This window comes from Pelodiscus sinensis, chromosome 1 (genome assembly GCF_052426305.1).
Source record: "Pelodiscus sinensis isolate ZL-2025 chromosome 1, ASM5242630v1, whole genome shotgun sequence".
NCBI classification, from domain to species: Eukaryota; Metazoa; Chordata; order Testudines; family Trionychidae; genus Pelodiscus; species Pelodiscus sinensis.
In genome coordinates this window covers 163881770-163907512 of record NC_143052.1, presented here as the reverse complement: position 1 = coordinate 163907512, position 25743 = coordinate 163881770, and positions in this window count along the sequence as shown.

The following is a 25743-nucleotide window of genomic DNA, read 5'->3' as shown; positions in this document are numbered from 1 at the left end:
TCATTTTTTAAGGAAGAGCGGTTTTTCGAAAAAAGTTTTTTTTTCCAAAACCCCCCCCCCCCCCCACATCCAGACTACTTTCACTTTTGAAAGTCCTGCTTCCGAAAGTGAGATCGGAAGAATATATGCAAATTCCCTGGAAATTTGCATATTGTCTTTAGAAAATAATGTGTAGTCTAGACATAGCCTAAGAGTTTTGAGAATTAATTTCAGTATTTGGTCAGTCTGTAGTATTAGTGTAGTTATAGACTCCAGATGCTGATCCACCTGGTCTCAAACTGTACTTTTCCTGCAGCAAGGCAGACAGTAGTTTGGTTCAGTTCTTGTAGGATGAAAGTCTTCTGGCATCTTATCAATGAATTATGAAATAGAACAGAAACTGGGAGATTTTGGAAGAAATTGAAAGTTTTGCCTTGCCTGAATCCATTTTTTTGTAATATATATTATGCCTATACTGCTTATGTGCTATAGCTTTCTCCGTGCTTCATAAAACAGATAATACCATTCAGATCTTAATAACAAAAAGAAAAGAAAAGTTTAAAATAACAGTATTTCAAAGTGGAACATCCCCCAGGCCAAACACTTCTTGCAAACCCAAAGTCTTCACGTTTCTCTTAAAACAAAGCATGTTTGTTAAGCACCTACAACAAACTTTGTAAGTTCTGAGAGTAAGGAGACAGTTCTTCATAGAGGCCTCTAGTAAATAAAACATAGATGTAGTGTCAAAAGATGACAGGAAAAAATGCACCACAAGGACAGGCAGACCTATCAGATAATGGCCTGTACTACAGTCACTGGATACAGTAGCAGTTTGTATAGACTTATCTGAGCTAGCTTTAATCTAGCTAGTTTGGGCACTAGAGCAGTGAAGTCTGGCAGTTAGGGCTTCACTGCAGTCTGTATAAGCAATCTGGGCAACTAGCAGTTGCTTCCATGGCTTTACTGCTTCAGTACCCAAACCAGCTAGATCAAAACTAGCTCAGAATGAATACATGGATTATAATCATATTTCATGATTGCAGAATAGACATAGCCCTGGGCTACGTGTAGACTGGCATGATTTTGCGGAAATACTTTTCACGGAAAAGTTTTTCCATTAAAAGTATTTCCGCAAAAGAGCGTCTAGATTGGCAAGGATGCTTTTGTGCAAAAAGTGCTATTGCGCAAAAGCATCCGTGCCAGTCTAGACGCGCTTTTGTGCAAGAAAGCTCCAATGGCCATTTTAGCCATCGGGCTTTCTTGCGCAAAAAATTAAGGTGCCTTTCTACACTGGCCCTCTTGCACAAGAGGGCTTATCCCTGAGCGGGAGCGTGAAAGTATTTGCGCAAGAAGCACTGATTTTGTACATTAAAGTCAGTGCTCTTGTACAAATTCAAGCGGCCAGTGTAGACAGCTGGCAAGTTTTTGCACAAAAGCGACTGCTTTTGCGCAAAATCTTGCCAGTCTAGACGCACCCATGGTGTTTATCACTGACAACACTTTGCATCATGATATTCATTCCTGAATGTGCAAAATCATGATATAACTAGTTCTATTGGCACTCTGATGACTTGTCTATTTATAGTTCTTTACCTCCCCATTAAATGACAGCCCAACTTTTAAAAAATTAAGCATCACTGCTATAGATATATCATATAATATGCAGTGAGACACTGTTTTCATTGCTAACATGCCATGAACATTGCAGAGCATATTTTTATTAAGCATAAGTTTAAAAAATAAAGATCAGTAAACTAAGTAAAAAATATAAAATCATCAAACCTATGGTATTTAAATTCAGATGTATAGATCTCAAAATACAAAAGACCATGCAAAATCAATGCAATTCTTAGCACAATATAAGCTGATGGGAAATTACACCTACCATGTAAAACATTTTAGACAAGTTTTAATTTTTTTTCTGTTAAAAAGAGGAGAGGGATGTTTCAAAGCTCACAGCAAATTTGTCTTGCTGAGTTTCAAAACAACTAAATGTAGTGGCTTTGAATGAAAGGTTTTGAATCCTTACATCACAGCATGAATAGCACAGGTGCAATATCCCAGTTTTGGCATTGTCCCATTTTAGGCATATATGCACATTTGGCATAATACTGAAGACACGCAGTCAGTTCCATCTTTGTTACTTCTGCTGTGACTGATGTTTCATAGTCAAATTATATACTCCCAAGTTCTAGTTAGATTTTTTCTCTCTTCCGACAGCCCAAGTGCATGACTCTAGTCACCAGTTTGATTTTTCCAATAGTGCCTTGTGCTTGCAGTGTTTGAAATAAGAGCTATAAGCAGCTTACTGCTCTTTCTAGGGAAATATCAGAAGCACAATACTTAGATTTTCTAAAGAGTTGCCTGGTATCCTGTCTTATTCCAGTTATTTTTAAAATATTGAGGTCTAATCCTCCAATCACTTACTCTCCAACATAGTATTGACCACCATGTGTAGTTTCAAGAAACAGCCTTGCAGCCCAAGTTGGCTGACATGGACTATTTACTGTGTAGATATACCCACTGAAGTCTCCTCAGACTAGTAAGCACTACATTAAATGTTTGTAGGATGAGGCCCTTAAATCACTAAATAAACATAGGGAAAGGAATGAATAAATTACATAGAATCATAGAATTAAGACTGGCGGGGACCTTAAGAGGTCATCTAGTCCAGTCCCTGTACTCAAGGCAGAACTAAGTATTATCTAGATAACCCCCTAAAAAATTCCAATGAGGGAGATTCCACAACTTCACTAAGTTATTCCAGTGCGTGACCTCCATGAATGTTAGTAAGTTTTTCTAAAAGTCCAATCTCACCCACTTTTGTTGCAATTTAAGCCCATTGCTTCTTTCTTATCCTCAGCAGTTAATGAAAATAATCTTTCTCCTTCATCCTTGTAATGACTTTGTGTTCCTGAAAACTGTTATGTCCCACCTCAGTGTTTTCTTTTCCAAAATGAACAGATTCAGTTTTTGAATCTTCCCTCATAGGTCATGTTTTCTAGACATTACTCATTTTTGTTGCTCTCCTCTGGACTTTCTTCATATATTTCCTGAAATGTGCCACCCAGTACTGGACACGATACTCCAATTGTGGCCTAATCAGCATGGCGTAGAACAGAAGAATTAATTCTGCTCTTATGTCTTGCTTACAACACTCCTGCTAATCCATTCCAGAATGCTGTATGGGGTTTTTTTTCAGTGGTGGTGGTGGTTTTTTGCAACAGTGTTATGCTGTTGATTTGTAGTCCACTAGAGCCCTTTATGCAATATCCCTTCCTCAGCAGTATTTTGAATATGTGCAACTATCCAGGCATAGGATGACATCCATAAGGATTAGCTTTGATAACAACAAAGAGAATTTGACAGAAATGATTGCATGAACCATTTTTTCCCCACTTTCGCTGCAATATACATAACATATCAAGAGGCAGGCAAGCAGCTCTATCCAACATATTTAATAGTAGACAATTACAAATATTACTGATAGACTCAACAGAAGCTAATTTGAAACCAGAAGCTTTAAAGGATTCATTAGCTTGACTGGGTGCTGAATTTTTGAACTTCATGGATTAATTGGAAGCAAGTGTAATTCATGTAAATTGTATAGAATCTGGGCATCAGAAGATACATACCCTTCAGCTAAGAGGCAAATCAACCCTGTATGATGCTTAGTACCCTGACCTCAGCATCCTGAAAGAGGAACTCAGCTTCATAAGATCAAACCAGTAATACAGTGTCTGAATACTTCTGCATTTCCTTGTTTGCCAACCCAGTATATTATTTTGGTCTCCAATGTGATCTGTAGTCTTACTGCAGATACGCACCCTATTTCAGTCACCTCACTGAAGTGTCAAGCCAGCTCACTGCAAATATTTCAAAGATAATAATGATTGGATTATCAGCTGCTCTTATAATTTTAGCAAACAGACATGTCATACATTTAAATTCCATTTTAAACAAGCTTTGACTAGTCATTTTAATGCAGAACGTTTCCTATATGTTTTACAAAGTTATTAATATTGGTCATATGTAGTCTTTTGGTAAGGAATGTAGAATATACGATTTTACTTTCCATAATTAATTCCATAATTAATTAGATTTCTTCTGCTGCATACTGTCCTTTCTTCTGACAAATGCACAATGCTTTGTATTGCTTACAATGTATTCAAAAGGACAGTCAGCTGCTAGCACACTCCTTGAATTTCAGTTGTATTAAGGGTAAATTCTGTACCCATATTTGTGATCATGGGTGGTGGGTGAAGCTGCTGCTTGGGAAGGCAAACTCCCCAGCCTGTGGCTCTGTCCATACTCCACCTCTGCTCTACACAGACCCTGTCCCCTCCCAATTGTCTTTCTTCTCTTCCCTCGCTCTCTTTGCTCATCCCTTCCAAAGAAATCCCTGAAACCAAATGTAGCAATGAAAAATGTAGCAATGAAAAAAACCCACTCTTCTAAAATTTCTTTTTAAAGACAATGGAGCATGTGTTCCACTGTATGCCAAATTGCAAAGACTGGACACGAAGAAAGTACCTAATTAAAAGCACTGAATTTGGAAATTTTAAAAAAATCAGTGTTTTTCATGTACCCTGAAGTTGGCCAGAGATTTGCAAAAACTTTGAACTAATGGCAAGTCAGCTGTTCTGCTGAATATAAAATTAAATATTATGGAATAAATGATGCAGCTCTTCTCTGTTACATTTTCTTAATCGGTGTTTCTAAAGCTGATTTTATATTTTAAATGTACTCTGAAGCTTTTATAAAGTAATCATTCCAGATTACTGCATATTTAACGCACTGAAACAAAGACATTATTTTAAATTAATCAGTCAGAATGGTTTAGTGTGTTCATAACAAATTTCATTGCTTTTAGAAAAAAAGGAAAAGAGATACTCACCCTGTGCAATAATGGGGGTTCTTAAAGATCTGGATCCCCATGGGTGCTCCACTCCTGGACTTCGGGTGCTGGTGTGTCCTCACGCCAGTGACCGGAGATTTGTCAAGCAGTGCTCTGCCGTGCCATGCATGCACTGTAGCACCTCCTCATGCCATCCGTGTCTGTTAGGCATATGTGCACTACGGCCCCTGTTACTTCTCTACCCTGGTTGTAAGCCACCAGAGGTCTCCAAAGTAGGGGAAGGAAGAAGAGTAGTGGCGCACCAATGGGGAAACACATCTCAAAGAACCCCCGTTACTACACAGGGTGAGCAACTCTCTTTTAGTCTTTGAATGATGTCCCCAGGGAGTACTCCACTCTGGGTGACTATAAAGCAGTTCCTCATTGTGGAGGTGGGTTTGGAATCCTGCCTCTGAGATTGAGGATAGTACCATTTGTCCTCCTGACATTGACAGAGCAATTGCAGCAGTGAGGGTGTAGTGTTTCGCAACTGTATGGTTGGATGACCAAGTGGCTGCCTAGCAACCGTCCTCTAAAGATACAACCTTGAGGAAGGCTTTTGTGGAGGCAGCTGCTCACATAGAATGAGCAGTGATGGTGTCTGGTAGTTGCTTATTGTGAATAATGTAACATATGCAAATACAAGGAAATGAAAGGAAATGGCTTGACCCTGTGACTCTGTGAATGAGGAGAAGAGTCTTGTTGACTTCTTTCTCCATGGTTTTGTTTGGTCTAGATAGAAGCCGAGTGCCCTCCGAACATCCAAGGTATGCAGTGCTGCATGGGATGTATCGGCATGCGACAAAATGCAGGTAAGTGGATGGGTTCATTGATGTGGAAAGAGGATGGCACCTTTGGGAGAAATTTGGGATGATGTCAAAGGGTTATTCTGTCCTTGGTGAATATCGTGAATGGCAGGTCAGCCATTAATGCTGCTAACTCACTAACTAGTTATGGCCACTAGAAAGGCAACATTCACGGAGAGGGGTAACCAGGAACAGGTAGCTAGTGATTTGAAGGGAGGTTTAGTTATGCTCTTGAAAACATGGCTCAATTCCCAAATGGGAGTTGGCAGTCGTATTGATGGAAACTTATTCTGGAGACCAGTGAGAAAATGTTTGGCGACCAGACACAAAAAGATTGAAGCGCCATCCTTGGCTCTGTAGAAGGCTGCTACTGATGCCACATGAACCTTTATTGTGTTGAAAGAGAGCTCTGCTTTCCTTAATTCCCAAAGGTAGTTTAGAATCATGCCGAAGGGAGTGGCATTGGGTGGTGTATGGTGATTCCAATTCATCCACTTGGAGAACCTCCTCCATTTGCACAGGTAAGTTTTCCTGGTAGATTCCCTCCTACTATTGATCAATATTTGTTTTACTCTCTTTGAACAGGAAATTCAGCATCCTGTCAGCTATGAAGGAGCCATCTGATGGAGTCTCTCTGGATTGGGATGGAGACTTCTGCCATGATGTTGAGTGAGGAGGTTGTGTTGTGGAAGAAAGGCATAGAGAACTGCTACCAATAGCCTGTGCAGCTACGGAAAACAGGTTTGTCTTGACCATGCTGGTACAATGAGAATTACCCATGCTTGATCTAGTCTGATTTTCATTATTACGCTGCAGATCAGAGGGAGTGGTGATAACGCATATAGAAGAGGTGCATCCAGTTTTAGAAGAGCGGCATCTCTAGAGTTCCCTTGCCAAGGGCTGCTCTGGAGCAGTATAGGTGGCACTTTCGATTGGCTCTGGTTGCAAACAAGTCTATGTCCGGTTGTCCCCATTTGCAAAATATCTCTCACAGGGCTTCAGGGTCTAGCTCCCCGACATGGTGATCACAGAAATTGCTGAGGTTGTCCGTTTCACATTGAGTACCCCTGGCAGGTATGAGGCTATGGAAGTGATGCACCAATTCCACCGTTTCACTGATTCTAAAGAAAGGGAATTGGGACCTTGCTCTCCTCTGCTGTGGTAATACATGCATGTGGTACTGTCCATCATGATGTTGACCATCCTGTGTGCTATATATGGTAGGAAATGGTGCCATGCATAAGGGACTGATCCAAGCGCTAGTAAGTAGATGTGGAGCATTTGTTTGTTGTGGGACCACTCGCCTTGCACTGTGTGGGGCCCAAGATGGGCCCCACCCCATGAGAGCTGCATCTGTCATTATGGTAACCATGGGGGTGGGCTGTTGGAAGGGCACACCCTGTAATAGATTGTACGGCTGTGTCCACCAGAGCAGGGAAGTGAGGACATGCAGTGGCATAGTAACAGCTTTGAGCAGGGAGTCCCTGAAAGAGGTATAGACCGTAGAAAGCCACCCTTGTAAGCATGTTATGTGCAGTCTGGCCAGCCTCACCACATATGTGGTTGCTGCCATATGACCCAGAATTTTAAGGCATTCGTGCACCATGGTAGTTGGAGATGCGTGGGCTGCAGCTATTAGACCTTGTAGGGCCTCAAATCTGTGTCTGGGTAGCATTGCTGTGGTTACAGTGGTGTCGAGGTGAGCTCCTATAAACTCTAGAGTTTGTGTGAGGTTGGGTGTGGATTTTTGGTAGTTTACGTGAAACCCGAGGTGGAGCAGCAGAGAGATTGTTATGTTGACCATGCACTGGGTTTCCTGAAACTATGTGCCTTTTATGAGGTACTGTCAAGGTATGGGTGGAGGTGCGCAGTTACTACAGACAGAGTCTTTGAAAAAACTCTCGGAGTTGTTGAAATGGGAGAACACAATATTGATAGTGTCAATTGCCAACTATAAATTGTAAAAAGTATCTGTGTGCCTGGTGGATCGTGATGTGGAAATATGCACCCTCAGCAGTAGTGTTGCTGACAAGTATACTTTTCTGCCCAGGATGTCTAGGCACTCATGGTGCTTACCCTGGGGAGTGAATCTGATGTTAATCTGTCACAAAATGAAACAACCTGAGTCAACTACCAGGGACTTAGGTGGTAGGTGTGAAAACAAAAAGCCCTGCCCTTTGGCAGGGACAAAATATTTGGGGTTGGCCCTTTTGTTGGTAGGTGTGACTGCTGCAGGAGTTTGCCAGATATTATCAGCAGAATCCATGATGGCTTCAGCCATTGGGAGTGCAAACCTGGATGAGGTGGGAGGCTGCAGGGTACACAAGAGTCTGTTTTGTTTCTCTTGCACCTCCTGCAGATTGCATTCTTGTGCCAGAGCCAAAACTGTTTGTCATCTATCAGGGCTGGAGTGGTGGGAATGATGGCCTCAACATGTGATGAAGAGGAATTGTGGATCTCTCCACTCCTTCAAAGAGGGAATCCTCCTCTGGTGACTGTGGGTGTTCTGTGGGGTTCGGTGCTGTGTCCCTGCGTGTAGGCAGAGGAGAGTGAAATCTCTTGGCTGGTGTGGGAGGAGCAATGTAATGGCTCCTATGAGAAGGCCAAGGATGCCATTGGCCTAGGTAAGGATGCTGTGGGTATGGCCAATAGTGAGAATGCCAGTGAGAGACAGAGGAGGATGTGATGACCTTGTGGAGCATGGCTCCGCTGCTGAATGTCGCTGAGTGGGGCTGAAGTATTGTGACGGGAAGTGGCTATGCTGACCGCTGCCTGTGTCACTCAGCTGTTTGTTGGCTCAGCGCGGCAGCCATGTAAATTTAAATGAAGCGGCGATTATTTAAATCGACGCTTCATTTTCTTATGTCTGGTAGCCTAATCTACATGCCTCTGGCGACAGAGGCATGTAGTCTAGATGTACCCTTTAAGACAAAGCGATAGAACTGGTGACCTGGGTGAGTGTATGGAGTGCCGCGATGAAGCTAGTGAGGGCGGTGCTGAGAAAGCATAAGCTGTCGCTTAAAAGGCACTTGTACAATGGTGCCTAGCTGGGGTGTGTCGTGGGCAGTGGGAAGGGGATGGAGTCAGTAGCTGAGATGGAGCATCACCATATGGGGTCTCTTCAGTGCCATGTCCGAAGCCATCTCCTGTACTGTCTTTTGCACCAACTTGTGATGTTTAGTCAGAGCGGTGGAAGGATGGTGACAATGACTTCTGCTTGGGCTCAGAATGAGCGTTCTTGGTCGGCCCAGAGTGCTTAGGTAGTGCCTTGCCTGAGGTGCTGGGCATGTCATTCACACTCACCCTAGATGAGCTTGGTGCAGAGGCAGCAATTTCGCCAGAGAAACCAGGTTTTCACCTTTGCCTTATCGGACAAGGTAGAGGGACGACCTTTGTCCATACCTCTTGGTTTGTCCACGTCTTTGGTGTGCGATGGCGAGTTATCCCACAAAGGTTGGAGAGACTTCTCATATAGATAAGTCTTCAGTCTATTAGCGCGAGCGCTTCCAGTTAAGTTGGGGTAGTGCAAGCATTTCTGCATCACGTGCAACTCACTGAGGCACTTTATGCAGGATGAATGGCCACCCAAAGCAGGCCTGCCCTCTCTGCACAAGTCAAAGCACTTAAAGCCTGGAGAGCTGGGCATGTTGACCAAAAAAAGAAGGAAGAACTGGTCTTCTTTTTTTAAAATTGGGAAAAGGCTTTTGGGGGGGGGTTGGAGTTTTTTTTGTTTGAAATGAGGAACAGAATGGGAAGAATTAAAACACTTGGCAGTAAAGAAGAACTGAGGAGATTTATTGGGGTTTTTTTGGTTTTGGGCTTTGGTCATTTCAGACTATGAAAGGGCAAGTGACAGGAGCTCTGTCTGCTGCCAGGACGGTAGAGAAGGAACTCGGGGGCGACAGCACACACGCGCCAGCTAGATACCAGTGGCACGAGGAGGTGTTAACGGCACATGCGCAGCATAGCAGAGCACTACTAGAAAATATCTCTGGTCACTGGCACGAGGATGCACCTGCACCCAGAGTCCCAGAATGGAGCACCCATGGGAACATCACTCGAAGAACACCACTGAGTTATTTGGTGTGATCTTCATAGTGATACATATGTTTAGGTTAAAATCTGTTTCCAAAGATTTCAGGCATAACAGAGGATTTTATATTTTGCTTAGGTGCTGATTTTGGGTGAGAGCTCTCTTAAAGTAAGTTCATCATACAGCTAGAAGTAAAGAAAATGAAATGGATTAGTCCCACTATCTAGAAGAAAAGCAATGTTGTCCCTTCAAGTGCTCTCTTAAAGGGGGATGGGGGGAATGGACAGAAAGGACAGGAAAAACTTTGGAAATAAGTACAGGTTGGACCTCTGTGGTCTGGCACCTGTGGGACCTGACTGGTCTCAAACGAGGGAATTTGCCAGACCAGAGGAGGTCCCCTGCTACCGACTCCCCAGATCACCTTCTCTCCCCACTGCTGATACCAGCCCCACCCTCTCCCCGGGCTGCCATGTTGCTGCAGCCCCTGCAGGCCAGACTGCTCTGTCCCCAACCCCGCTATTGGAACTGCTGCATCTCCAGCCCCAGCCCCACTATCAGGGCTGCCATGTCTCTAGCCCCGCGCAACTATCGGGGCTGCTGTGTCTCAGGCCCTGGCCCCGCTACTGAAGCTGCCATGATTGCCATGTGCCTGGCCCTGCTCCTGGGTCTGCCACGGCTCCTGCTGTGCTACCGGGCCTAGCCCCGCCCTAGCCCCGCCAGGCTCTGAGCCGCCAGCCCTCTTGTCACTGAGGCTGCCAGCCAGGACTCCCTGGCCCAGGAACACCTGGGGGTCCCACCAGATCGCAGATGTTACTGGATGAGGGAGTCCTGGTTTTGGGGATCCAATCTAGATTTGTACATAGTAATTAAAATTAAAATGTGTCAGAATAGGGAGAGAGAAAGGGGAGAGGTTGAGCACAAAGAGAAAGCATTGACTCCCCTTGCTTCTTATACCTGCTGCCCATGCTTGTGATCGATAGCACTTTACTCCAATTCAATAGTGTCACTGACATCTGTGGCAATCACTCATGATACTGACTGTAAATAAAGATAAGAATCTGACATTAAATGACTCTTTTATTAAATAAAGATTCAACTTCTATTTATGGAGCATCATGTAGAAAAAGGAGTGAAATCCACCTCACCAAGGATATGTCTATATTACAAGGTTTTTGCGCAAAAACAACGGGTTTATTCCACGAGGAATAACCCCTTTTTGCGCTATAGCTCTTGCGCAAAAAGGCAGGTGTAGATGCTCGAGGGGTTTTTGCACAAGAAATCCATATCAGCAAAAGCACAGGTGCTCTGATGGCCATTCTGTGAATGACAATCAGAGCTTTCTTGTACAAGAGTGTCCATGCAATGTGGACGCTCTCTTGCACAAAAGTACATTGCTTCTGTGATGCGCTTTGAGGTCTGGATGCAGTTTTGCTCAAGAAGTTTTTGTGGAAGATCTCTTCCGCAAAAGGCTTCTTGCACAAAACCTCTGCAGTGTACACTAAGCCCCACTGTGGCGGATATACGGCTGCAAAGTAACTGTTCCAGTTGGTCAGAATAGCAGCTACAGTTCCTCCTTGCCATTTGTGTGTAGTGTTGGTGTTGCTGAATTGGTGTAATAAGTACCCAGTAGCCCTTCTCAGAATCTACTCACATCACCACCTTCATGCCAATCCAGGGAAAGAACTGAGTCTACTCACAAAATTGGAGTGCTAGCCAGTTTGTCTACAGCTCCTTTACCTGTAGAGGGCAAATGCAGGATTTAGGAGACATAGAGCACCTTGCAAATACCCGACCCTGCACAGAAAGGTGAATTTTAATCAAAAGTAAAGTCAAATGAAGTCCAATGGCAGATTTTCACGAGCATCTCAGAACAGAATTTCTCTCTTAAATGTGAAGTTGGCAGCACAAATGTTAGCACAAAAGGTATGTATTGCCTATTTCATATGTATTTCTATCATGGAGTGGAAGCTTTTAAACTACTTAGTCATATGTATATAAATAATTAAAGAGAAAAACAAGACAGAAATGAGAGAAACAAGTAAATTGCCAGATAATCTGTCCTGTAGATTGCACTTTAGCTAAATTACCTGTACTGATCTTAATTATCCAAATGGCTCCATTACACAAATTAGAAGCTTGAGAACCACACAGGAATTTGCTTTCTGATTTCTCCTCTTCCCCCATCCCTCTGTTTGATTAATCATGCAACTGAGCTAATTAATCTTAAGGGAAAGGTAGTTTTATACTCCACATTTCATAAGTTACTAGGTATTGAACTAGTAGCATGCAGAAAGTGACTTTTAAACTGAAGGACATATTAGGCTTATCTATATTCTGTATAAAACTTTCCACTCCACAGGTATTTGAAGCAGAAATTAAAAAGAGGCAATAGTTCACTTGTAAACAATTATTTATAGTACTGTATTGAATATTCAAAATATTCCTTGACCCATAAACAAAATTCTTTAACAGCCTTCAGATTTTTATTGTTAGTATTTACTAGCAAACTAGAAAGGGTCTTGCGAGGGAGTGAAAAGAGGAGGGCCTAGCATCACAGGAGTTAAACAAAGCCTTTTGGCCCCGCTAGCCCTGCCCTGCATTACCTGTAGCCAATGCCAGGACTGGACGGAGGATAAAAGGAAGGAGCCTGGCTCAGTTAGGCTACGTCTAAACTATACCCCTCTGTCGGCAGAGAGATGTAAATCAAGCACTTCGAAAGTGCAAATGAAGTGGGGAGTTAAATATCCTATGCTTAATTTGCATAATCACGTCATGACGCTGTTTCGAACAAGCACCGTTTTGAAACTGAAACTGCGGTTTAGACACTTTTTTTGATAACAGGGCGCTTTTTTGAAAGATCCTATACTCCTCAAGATCTTTTGAAAAGCACCCCACTATCGAAAAAAACGCGTCTAACCTGTCGTTTCAGTTTCAAAATGGCACTTGTTCAAAACAGCACCATGACATGATTATGCAAATGAAGCATAGGATATTTAACTCCCCACTTCATTTGCACTTTCAAAGTGCTTCATTTACATCCCTCTGCCAACAGAGGGGTGTAGTTTAGACACAGCCAAAGGGGCTGACCAGCAAGGAAAAGGAATGTGGTTCTGCAGGACATAAACCAAAGCCTGTCCACTTTGATAGCCACAGGAGCAAGTAAGCCTCCAACACCATCCCCTGGCACAAAGGGGGGAACCTATTATAAACTCTAAGGGGGGGGGGAGGAATCTGGATGTTAGGTGCGATACCCTAAGATTAAGGGCCATATTAATGTAGTGGGGTGGGATTCCTAGGTTGGGGGCACCAGTTCCAGGATTCTGCACCCCTTTTCTGCCAGCTAATTCTGTGACCTAACCCACTAGGTCTTCCTGCCATGGGTCTGGATTTGGATTTCTCTAAATAGGGAACAAGTGCTCATGAAGAATTTTTCAAAGAAAAGGTGTTCTCACCTACAGTTTTGAAATGTTCCCCCAGGCTAACATTTATGACTTTTTTTCAAATCTCTGTCTATTGTAGTTAAGAGCAGGCTGATGTTATTTTATAGCTCAATGCTGTAGACCCCTAATATTGAGTAGACAGGCTAACCTGAAATGGAAAAACAGAGAGGACCTACGTGGAAAAGAGATTTCTGATCCTTAACCTATCAGAGAAAGGCAGGTGAGATGCAAGGGCAGCATGCTGAAATTAGACAATTCACACTAGAGACAAGATGAAAAAAATTAAGGGAGGGTAATAAACCATTAGCACATCATACTGAGGCATGTAGTGGACCCTCCATTTCTGGAAATTTTTAAATCAAGCCTGAATATATTTCAAAAAAGAGATTCTATCATGCAAAAAAGTTATGAGCCTGATGTTCTGGCTGGGAGAGGCAGGCATGGAATGCAAGCACTTTCCCCTCACTCCTTTAGTGTCCGGGGAATGGGATGAAAAGCTAGCCATGTCCTGGAGCACATGGCTGCTGCCCTGCCCTACCCTCCTGAAATGGCATCCTTGATGGTGGCTGGTGTGTGCTAAATAGGTAGAATAATAATTGTTCACTTCTGAGGGTCAAAGATTCTGGCAAGTGTGTGTGGTGGTCAAGAGGTTTTGCACTATGGGTACAATGTAGTCACATGCACAAAGATAAGGCCCTGGTACTACAGAACAGAATCAAGAAGCAGGCTTGGGTATTTGGGGGCCAAGTGGCTACCTCTTGCCTAGCAACTCTTTATGTCAAGCAGTGCTGAATATAAAAAAGATATGCAAGTGCATTAGATTGCATAGTTGTACTAAACAACTGCTGTGAGATTTGGGTAAGCAGGACTCAACAGGACTGTGAAAACCCTGGTGTCCTCTTCTGAGTAGTAACCTAACCTGAACATCTCACAGGAAGCTGAGAGTATCTCACAATGTACATGAACAAAACGTCAATGCCATGACACATGAAGAAAAATTCCTTCTTGAGCCCTGTGTTTGTGGATTATGTCATGAAGCTTAAGTCAATAAATGGGACAAAGTCACAGCTTTTTTGAGTTATAAACTTGCAAGTTTCAGGACATAAGACAACTACTAGCTGCTTAGCTTTGAAATAAACTTTCCTGTATGAATGTCAGCTTAGAATTGGTAACTATGGAAGCTGTAAACTGCTTTGTGAAACATTACTGGCCATTTGTAGGGGAGAATATACTGGATTGAGGCACTACTGGCTTAGTGTGGTATGTCATTTTCTATAAACCTATGATTTAATTTCCCATTGACTGGTCTTGTATGGAAATGAATACTATACAAAAAATGTGCCCAAAGTGTTTTAACTGGTTAAAAATGGCTTGATTACTTCTTCTTGCAATGAAGTTCACAGGTTAAATATTTCTGCTTTAAATGAACTCACTGATAATGTTAGGCACTAGTACAATTTAGGACTTTTTACTTCTGTTAACATGAACTGTCTGTTTTTGAGTTTATATGTTGGAGAATTAGCTACTGTTTCTCATTTCCAACAGGGTGGTGATCTTAAACTGTCATGCATTTGCTGGCATCCTGTGAAGATGCATTAAGTTAAATTACATTTGCAAGACATTAAAGAAAACCCCGAAACACGTGTCCAAGGTGTTCCTGTTGTTGATAAGTTTTACCGGCATTTCTTTGGCCAGCAGCCAAACACAGATTGCCGCATACAGAAGCTTTCATATAATTTGGCACATTTCTCTAGCTAGAATGTTGTTTTAACTGTCAATGCAACGTACACAATAGAGATAAACAGCAGATGGGATCAGAACATTGGTTTGCTAATCCAACTAAAAGCACTCATATGAGAGGAAAGTCAGAAACAGTCTTAGTAAAAAATGGCATTTTGTAATCCCAGTGCGGAAGTCCATAATACAAAACACAACATGTCCTTGCCATTTTAGTATCATGTTTCTAAGCAGATTTCTCACCCTATTCTTTATTTATCTCTCTAATCTACATTATCCTGCTGTTGGAAAAAATAAAGCAATTGACTGTGTTAGAGTAAATCTTTTTAAAAAGAGGTTAGAAAGCTGTTCTCTCTCTTTCAGGCTTCTTAGGGCTGTTTGAACATACTAACAAGCTTATAAATAACTTTTTTTTTCCAAAATCACAACTTTGCTATTACAGAAATTCAAAATATTCTCAGCTAAATATATACAAAACCCCCTGAGATTTCATTCTGGAGGAAAAGTCTTGACTGTGTTCTCTAGTGTTAATAATAAATAGTTTCATAATAGGAACAGGAGCTGTCCAAGAGTGAATGGGGCAAAGATAAAATGTTAAAGTCAGGGATCTGGGCATTTCTTAAATATCTTAATAATTTCCTATTTAGTGAGACAGCTACATTTTTGATTCCTTAGCTTTTCCTTTTGAAAATCAGGTGGCATGCCAACAGATATTTACGGTAACATTCATGGTACGTTGCATGATAGCAGAAATGGAAAGGACAGAATGGATGAGCAAAAGAGGCAAATTTGGAGAGGAGAGATTGACTAAATGGGATGGAAGGACACAAAACCAAAAGGAACAGAATTGCAAAGGAGAGAAGGAAAGGGAGAAAATAAAGAGGGAAATGAACAAAGGAGAATGGGAAAGAGGGAAAGGGCAGAAGAGTAACGAGAAATACAAGGAACAGAATGTAAGAAAAACTGATTGGAAAGAGGGAAAGGAAGGAGAACAGAAAGCAGTAAAAAAAACATGGTGGCTAGTTCTGCAGTCATTTTTAGAATTCCAGTAATGTTTTCCTATTCTCAAATAATAGTAATGAGCCCTTTTTTAGGAGTTCATTTTGTTATGCTCTTTAACAAACAAGTGATGTTATTGCCAATTGCTATCTTTAGCTAAGAACCAGTATTAGGCAATTTGAAATTGACCCTTTTCCTCATCTTGAGTAGATAAGGTTTTATGATTGGGTCCCTTTCTTCAAGAAAATGTTGGTATATACACACATACAAACTTTTACGGACTCAAGTTACATGAGCAAAAACTACCACGCTTAATATATCGCTTGTGTGGCTGCATACTTGACTCCTTGTCGCTACATGTACTCTCTGGGTATACTCGTAAATGGGGTACATCATGGCTACATCTCCCAGTGTGCAACTTTCCTCCATCCAGCACACTTCCCTTTGGGAAGGTTTGGCAATGAATGGTGGGGCAGAAACAAGTAACACCGGAGTGACTAGAAGCAAGGTGTCAGCTCCCCAGCATGCAATTTGTAACAAGCTGTGCTCACTCCCATGGCACTAGTTACTCTGGGAATTAGCTATGCCCATCAGCAGCGCAACCTCCTCTTGTGGTGTCACTCTCAGTCACTGCTTCTCCACCATCTCAGCTGTCTATGGGAGCCTCCATTGCTCTCGGATCACAGTGTACTCTTCAGGGCACAGTCCTTCAACTGTGCCCCAACTCTCTCTGTCCCCTCTTCCATGGGGAACCAGCAATCCTTCTCCTGACCTCTCTCCACAGTAGCAAACTGCAGTCCTTCTTCCAAGGGACAACTTCCGTACTTTGGCTGGCCACTTTTTTGGCAGCCAGGGGAACAAAAGTAGGGGGCAGGCCTGTCCGCTAATCTAGGCCATGACCCAGGAACCTTATAGCTGGTAGCCACTCACTGCCTCTCCTTCCCCACTGCCACTATCTGCTTTCCTTGGGCCACTGCCCTGTAGCCCCAGCATCTCTTTGGCCTCTGTATCAAGGCTTCAGTCTGGGAGCCAGCAAGAGTGAAGCTCTGCTTACTCCCCTGACCCTGCACAGTACTGCTACATCCCAGGTACTCCCCTCTACAGACAGCCAGTCCCTCTCCCTCGAGCTTGTGGGAGAGACTGAGCTCCTCTCTGCCCTGCAGTCCTTCTTATAGGCCCAATCTGGCACTGATTGGCTGCTTCTAAGCCTTCCTCTGATTGTCTGGGTTCTGTGCATCTGCTCTAACAGCTGCTATTGATCCTTTGCCAGCCAGTGAGGGGCAGCTGCTCCATCCCAAAATGTCGACTACGTCCCATAATTTTGCACTTTTTAAAAAATTCCACAAACCCATGTGACCCTCCTCACTGTTCACCATCTCAGACAGAAGTGAGGAGCCTGCACAGTTTGCACGCATGTGATGCATGATCCTCCAGTATTTACAGAGCCACAAGAAAAACCAAATCAGCAGGGAATATGACAGTTTTGTGGTGGACACATTGCTGAAGGACCAAATAAGAATCAATTTCAGAGTACAGGGAATAGCTGCAATCTTGTGCTCAAACAACCCCAGAATCTCTTCAGTCTACTAAAACTCATTCAGCTGTTTATTCTGTACCCAATGAGCTGGCAGTTGAATCTTTCTTTGATGTTGTCAAACTGGTGAGAGTATGATTTTATGAGCCAAGGGATCAAGGGCTAGGCGGGAACCTCAGAATCAATATTGTTTTTTCAGCATTGCCCATAGTAATCTGCTGATCTGGAAAGACAGTCCATGCTTGTCGATTTCTGAACAGTCTTGTGTTTGTGAAGATGTGCTTGTGTGGAAGTCCTTGGAACCTTAGTTTGCATGACTCTCTAGGTTTCTAACATTAAACAGGGCTACAATGGGAAATAAGGGAATCCAATTAGCCTTTACTTGGCCCTGTTTAGTTTAGCCACATTAGTGGCTCAAATCTAACAGTTTTTTATGGAAGCACACATCATTTTAAAGGGTGACTTGCTCTATCTTTCTTTGCTTAACTTAATCAGAAATGTTCATACTAATTCACACTGTTTCCCCTCTGCTAAACATATCTAGAGGAGGTGGAAGAAATATCTTTCATTTTTCTCACCCTCACCCCATAACAAAACAAACTGCCTATTTTCAAGTTGGCGAAATACCATACAAGCCATTTGACAACACAATCCCCCAGAATATTTCAGAAGTGTTTTATTAGTGGGACGTCTTACAATTATAACTCATTCCTTCTCAAATTTTGGGTTATGTTCATTTTGAGCTACATACTTTTCAAATTTTGAGCTGATTGGTCAAGCAAAGCGCACAGTTCTGATTCTCCCCATTAGCAGAGCTTGCCTTATACCATGTGGTCAGGATGACTAGTAGATATTTTAACTAAGTGCATATGCATGTAAAATCCTGTCAGCAGCAAATGGTTCTGTGTTTCAGTGTGGAGAAGAAGGCTGCTTGTCGCTTCTTCTCCCATCCCACCCCAGACTTCTGGATTTTAGGGTAGCTCATCCTGCCTAATGCCCTTTCTGCCCCCAGCTCTCCAAAAACCAACAAAAAACAGAGAGAAGACCAGTTTGTTCATCTATCCAGTGATGCTAGAGGTGTTTTCACAATACCAATTTTTCTCTTGGAAGACGGAAACATCAAGCAGGAGGACAGTATGGGTGTGTCTAGACTACATGCCTCTGTCGACGAAGGCATGTAGATTAGACAGATCGGCAGAGGGAAATGAAGCGGCGATTTAAAGGAAGCCTTTGTCGATCGGTGCAGGTATGCCTCGTGAAACCAGGTTTCCTTGTCGACCGCGGCGCATCCAGACTGCCCCGATATGCCAACAGCTGATCGGCAGAGCGGGGCAGCCATTTAAATTTAAATGAAGCGGCGATTATTTAAATCACCACTTCATTTCCCTTTTTCGAATAAACTGATCTACATGCCTCCATTGACGGAGGCATGTAGTTTAGACGTACCCTAAGTGGGAATAGGAGACCTCATTGATACGGATCCTTATTGATTAGGATAAGCTCCTGATCTCTGAAGCCTTGATGTTTCCCAGTCACTAACTTTATGGCTAATATACTGTGTGATTGTGGGGTCCATCAGTTACTTTGAATGCTTCAGCAAAGCATCTAAACACAAGATTTCATGATTCTTCCACTGCTAGCTTTATATGTAGTTTTTCTTTGAGTCTGTGTTTACAGAGAAGTTTAACAAAGAAGTTTCATTCTATACAACACAGAATCAGGGATGAATCGGAATATGGCAGAATGTTTGCAGAAACTTCAAACACACACAATCTTTACACAAATTGAACTGCTGATGCATTTGGAGGTGCATCCCTCAGTAGTATACAAAACTGTGACTTGTTCAAAAGGAGCCATTCACCTCTCAATCACTCCTTTCTCCCTTTGATACGTTTCTAGGGCACTAACTTGCTTTCCAATCCATTTCTCAAAAACAGAAATAGGAGAACTCCTTTCACAGTGTTGCAAATCTATTTAAAACCCACGTGTATGTTTCACACAATTCTGTCAGCCACCAGAGGCAATGCTACCTGTCATCTCTCTCATAATCAGGGCTTTCTATAGATATAGTAACACGACTACTTGTCCCAGTTTTGCAGAACTGCCAATACTTGTGCAACTCTTACTTTCTAATGTGTCATACTATATGCATTTATTCAGCAAGACAGCTAAAGGTTGCATTCCTACTATTATGTCTCCTATATCCACAATGGGCACAGAAGAATCACTGCTGTTTTAGCAGAAGAAACCACCTTTCCCTGGGTTCTGAAGAACAGGAATATGAATAAAGTAAATTCTCTTGATATGCAGTTACTATTCCTCTGTTTTGTAGGTTTCTTTCTTTCCACACAGTGGCAATCTTTCTTATTTTAAATCCTTTCTGACCTTAAAAAGTGTATCCTTCACTATAGTTTAAAAAGAAAAACAGCTCTAGCATCTCCTCATATTCCCCTTAAGTCTCTAAGGTACCTCTTCTTGCTTTGCTCTCTCATAACCTTAACTACCTTAACGTGTTTTTATTTCTAGCTCTGTTTTAAAATTCAGCATGCTTTAAATGGTTAAAAAGGGGCAAGCCATACCCCTCGTGTTACCTGAACATTGTAAATGAATTGAGGGGGTTTTTTTTATGAAGAACTTTAAAACCTCCAACTTATTTGAAACAATTTTAAAAGTTTTTAAAAATTAACAATCTAACAGAGAAGGACTCGTTGATGGGACAGCGAGTATATAGAGAACAATATAAAACAAAAGCCCTATGGTCCATAGAGTTACCCGAGGCCTGGTCTACTAGACCAGGGCAGGCTGGTTTACGGTATGCCATCCAGCTATGCAAAAGGAGTGGCTGGATTTAGCTTACCTTAAACCAAGTCATCACAGAGTCTACATTGTTGAAGGCCAGTGACAGGGTCTACACTAGACCTGCTAAATCAAATGCTAGAAGATAGACCTCCACAGGGTAGTGTAGACATGCCCTTAGAGACAGATGTATCAAGTCCTACTGTAACATTGGTGCAAGCTCAGAGTAATTTCACTCAGAGTAATTCTGCAGTCATAATTAATTCATATTTACACTGAACAGAATATGGCCTTCTGTATTTATGTAATAGTCCTACTCTAAGATGACTTCACCTTATCACACTCCCACAATTTCTAGTGGTACCTGTTACCTCTATGTGCAAAGTTGTATTTCAGCCAGCTTCTTAATTGACAAAATACAGGTAAAATGTCCTTACTAGCCTGATGGTCAGGTAGGGAAAGGAATAGGAGTACTACCTAATGCAGTGATGAGATGTGCACAGTACATTGCTAGGCAGCAGCAAACATATTATTGCCAGGGGGAGAAAGAAGAGAGGGTACAGATAGTCAGACACTCTGGGACCATAAGAAAATTGTTCCACCTGCCTATAGGCTTCTGAACAAACCCCAGTCTATTCAGTGATACTACCCATTTTGATCTGTTTGAGTAATGCAGAGTAGTAATGCAATTTCAGCTCCCCTGCACTTCAGTAAGGTCTCTCCCAACCCCTGCAAAAACATCCCATACATCTTAATGTTAATCTTAATCATTAAGATGCATCAGTGCTGTGCTACCTGTCTGCCAAAGAGTTTTACTTTCTAAGCATCACCACAACTACAGCTGCATTTCAGTCTACTTGTAGTTTCACACTCATTACATGGCTTGGTAATTAGCAGCCATTGGTAGTTTAAAACTTTTTCCTCCAATATTTAAGGGTTGCTAACAACTCAGGGCATGTCTATGCTACCGAGTTATTTTGAAATAACGGAAGTTATTATGAAATAACAAGGCAAGCATTCACTCTGCAAGCACATTATTTTGAAATTATTCCAAAATAATAAACTTTCATTTCACGAGGAATAATGCCAGTTTCAAAATAGCGACTTTGAAATAGGGCAAGTGTGGACAATGCAGTGGTGCTTATTTCAAAATATTTGGCCTCCAGGGATTCTCAAAGCTGTGGTGCTGGCCACTCTGTCCACATTCCTCAAAACTCTATAGTTTCCCTTCCCTGAAGTCTTTAAAGATGCAGGCAGAAGGGAAAGGGCTTGTGGCATGACACGGGCCCTGCTTGCTTTGTGCCACATCACAGAACTCTGTGCAGTCTTCCCTGCTGCCATGTCAGACACCAGCACTCCTACCAAGCAACCTATTACTGCAAACATGCCAGCAGCCACTTTGGAAACCCCTGGCTGGGGCAGAAAAGAACCCCATCCTGGACTAGAGATCTGAAGTGAGGAGTCGAATCTCCAGGATCTCCACTCCAGGCACAGGAATGTCAACATCTATAAATGGGTGGCCACCAGCCTGTCCCAGATGGGGCACATGTGCACGCAAGAGCAGATGTGGATGAAAAGAAAATAACTGCATCAGGCCTACGCCATGGCCAGGAAAAAAAGTTCCTGATCTAGACTGGCACCCCAGACCTGTCATTTTACCAGCAGCTGGATGGCATCATGGGAGAGGGGACGGTCCCCCCCATCATGGACTCCGGCCTGGACACACCCATCATCAGCTTCCAGGAGGGTGGGGTTGTGGACCAAGACAAGGAGGAGAGCTGGTTCCCCCCTCCCAGGATGTCTCCCAGGGATTGGTTGAGGTCAGGAAAGGCACTTCATCTGAGTTCCATTATTTGCCCTATACACACGTCAGAGGGGGCAGTGGGCTGCAAGAGGCTGCATGTGCCTCACTCTGCCTTCTCAGATGGGGAATCACACAATAGCTTGTACACGTGGCTGAACATGGAGCACCAGTCCAGAGCACACAGCCCCATGAGGCTGGCGCACAGGATCCTCTCACCCCTTCTCACAAGGTTCCTGGACAGACCTGCCTGACTCCACGGGCACGTCTAAACTACATCCCTCTTTCGAAAGAGGGATGTAAATTAGCTCGAAAGTGAAAATGAAGCTGGGATTTGAATTTCCTGTGCTTCATCTGCATAACGGCGGCTACGCGTTCTTTCGAAAATGGGTATTTTGAAAGTGAAACCACTGTATAGACGCGGTTCTTTTGAAAAAAAACCCCACCTTTTTGAAAGATCCTGTACTCCTCAAAAGAAGCGGCGACCCAAGATTTGAAAATCACCTGCTTTAGGGAACCCTTTGTGGGGTGCTAGTTCCATATGTAAAGCAAAAGGCAGGTTGGTCTGTGGCAAGAGGGCAGGGACGGGTTGTGGCATCAGTGAACGTGTGCTTAATTTTCTCCATATAATGAAGGGAACTACACACAATGTAAAACAGCCCAAGATGTGTTACCATTTGCACACACACCCTTTGTGCAGTGACCCCCCCCCCAAATGTAAGTTGTGTCACAGAGACACCCATCTCTTCAGATACCCAAGTGGCACAGCTACAGTAAAGCTGGGGAGGGGACACGAGGCCTCAGCACAGATGGCTCTGGCATCCGGCTGATCCCACTGATTTATTATTTACCAGATGTGCCCAGCATTGCTGGGTCCTTCTGTATGGTAATGTGGGGGAGGGTTGGAAATGAAAAGGAAAATGTACACACTTTATTTAAATACTGGGGCTCAGGCAGAGAGAGAGAGGAATACAAGAGTCAGGGCAGGAGGTTGGATGTGTGGGAGGCTCAGACCAGGGGGTGGATGGTTCAAGAGTCAAAGCAAGGATGGAGGGCTCAGGTCATAGGGTGGTGGGGAGGGCTGAGGGCAGAGGTACAGGAGTGAGGGCAGGAAGCTGGGAGTTGTGGGAGGTTGAGGGCAGAGGGTGGCGGTTTAGGAATGAGGACGGGGGCTAGGAGGTATGGTGTGATAGCTATGGGTAGACAGTGGAGAAGTCAAGGCAGGGGATAGGGTGTGGGGGGCTTAGAGCAGAGTGTAGAGATGCAGGAGTCAGGGCAGAGGGTGGAGGAGGAAGGGGATTGCATGTACTGGGGCTCAGAACAGGGGGTGGAGGTGCAGGAGTTGGGGCTGGGAGATGTGGGAGGCTCAGGGTAGGGTGTGGGGATTGAAGGAGTTGGGGATGAATGTCTGCCAGTTCCGGGATATGACCAGGACCATAGAGTGGTAATCTCAATGTGCTCAACAGCGGGTATCTCTATGCTGCACAGTAAGCCAAGCCTGAAGGACCTGGGCTTGTGGAATCAGTGTTTCCAAACCAGTATCTTGAGCACTCACGCTACATTGTAAACCTGGGTTTGCACTTGCTAGTCTTGGATCTCACTACAATGCTAATATGTCCAAACTGAACATTCAGTGAAGGGAACCTGAGCTCTCTTCCCCAATCCTGCTAACCCTTCCCCCCCTCCCCCATAGGTATTTCTGTATAAGAGATGATCCTAGCCCTAGGCAAATTATGCACATTCCTCTCTCTGAGGTTTCTGCTCCTACATCTGAACTACATTTGTCAGGCCGAGAAATCAAGATTCCTATGTTCCCATAGCAGCAATAATTGTTTTGTAAAGAATCTGCAGAGCATGCATATGTGTATGAGATACCTAAAGTTATATGATTGCAAGAGTGGAATTTCATGCTTTAGGTTCCTCTGTATTGTATAATCTGGTCATGCGGGGATGTATTAAACATTAGGTTTATTAAAAGGCATCTAAACTATTCTTATAGACAACAAGAGGCAATCAACCCTGAAAAAACGTTGGAGCATGAATCTCAGCTGACCAGAAACTGTGAGGTAAGCCTTTTTCAACCACAGCTATTTAGGGGTATGTGAAAATACTATTGAAGAAATCAATCCATAATTTCAGCCTTTATCAAGTTCATATAGATTTCTGTTGTTCCTATCGTAGGGTATGTCTACACTACAAAGTTAATTTGAACTAACAGACGTTAGTTCGAATTAACTTTGATAGGTGCTACACAGGCAAACCGCTAGTTCGAACTTAATTCGAACTAGCAGAGCGCTTAATTCGAACTAGGTAAACCTCATTCCACGAAGACTAACACCTAGTTCGAATTAAAAGTTTGAATTAAGGGCTGTGTAGCCACTTAATTCAAACTAGTGGGAGGCTAGTCCTCCCCAGCTTTCCCTGGTGGCCACTCTGGGCACCACCAGGGAAACTCTTCTGTCCCCCTCCCAACCCCGGAGCCCTTAAAGGGGCATGGGCTGGCTACGGTGTCCGTGCCAGGTGCAAGCCTGCCAGCACACAGCCAGCAGACCCCACACCTGGCACGGCACGAGACAGCCACCCACTGCCACCCAGCTCCCCGCCTCTTCCCGGGACCAGGCTGGCGGCTCCCGAGAGCCTGCCCAGGTCCACAAGAGGCGGGCACCCGTCTGGTCTAGTGCGGAGATCATGGACCTCATCCACAACCTCCGCACTAGGCACAGGAAAGTGGCCGTCTAGGGCAGGATAGCTGCCAGCCTGGCCACCCAGGAGCAGGTTTGCATGAAAATCAGGGTGGTCCAGTAAGACCCCTAACCTTGAGACCTGAGCTTAGAACGGCCGTACTGGGTCAGACCAAAGGTCCATCTAGCCCAGTAGCCTGTCTGCTGACGGTGGCGAACACTAGGTACCCTGGAGGGGATGGACCGAAGACAATGACCAAGCCATTTGTCTCGTGCCATCCATCTCCAACCTTCCACAAACAGAGGCCAGGGACACCATTTCTACCCCCTAGATAATAGCACTCCATGGACCCAACCTCCATGAATTTATCTAACTTCTCTTTAAACTCTGTTCTAGTTCTAGCCTTCACAGCCTTCTGCAGCAAGGAGTTCCACAGGTTGACTCTTTGCTTTGTGAAGAACTTTCTGTTATTAATTTGAAGCCTGCTACCCATTCATTTCATTTGGTGTCATCTAGTCCTTCTATTATGGGAACTAATGAAGAACTTTTCTTTATGCACCCTCTCCACACCACTTGTGCTTTTATAGACCTCTATCCTATCCCCCCTCAGTCTCCTCTTTTCTAAGCTGAAAAGTCCCAGTCTCTTTAGCCTCTCTTCATATGGGACCTGTTCCAAACCCCTGATCATTTTAGTTGCCCTCCCCTCTCCCAGCCTCTCTCTTCCCCTTTCCCACCTCCTTTTCTCAGTCTCCCTGAGTTCTGTTCAATAAAGAGAGTTTCTATTTTTGAACACACGTGTCCTTTATTTTGTACATCAGGAAGGGGGGCTAGGGAGGGGTAAGTGGAAGGAGGTGAGGGAGGAATGGGGTACAAGGCCCCGTTGGGGAGGACTGGTGTGGCTCTGCGGGCTGCTTTGGGTGGAAGCTCTCCTGCAGCCCCCCGATTGCCCCCCACACCAGATTGCAGCCTGCAGCAAGTGCAGCCGGGCTGATGGCCGAGTGCTGTGATGTGCCTAGTGTGGGCACTCAGGGCACTCCAA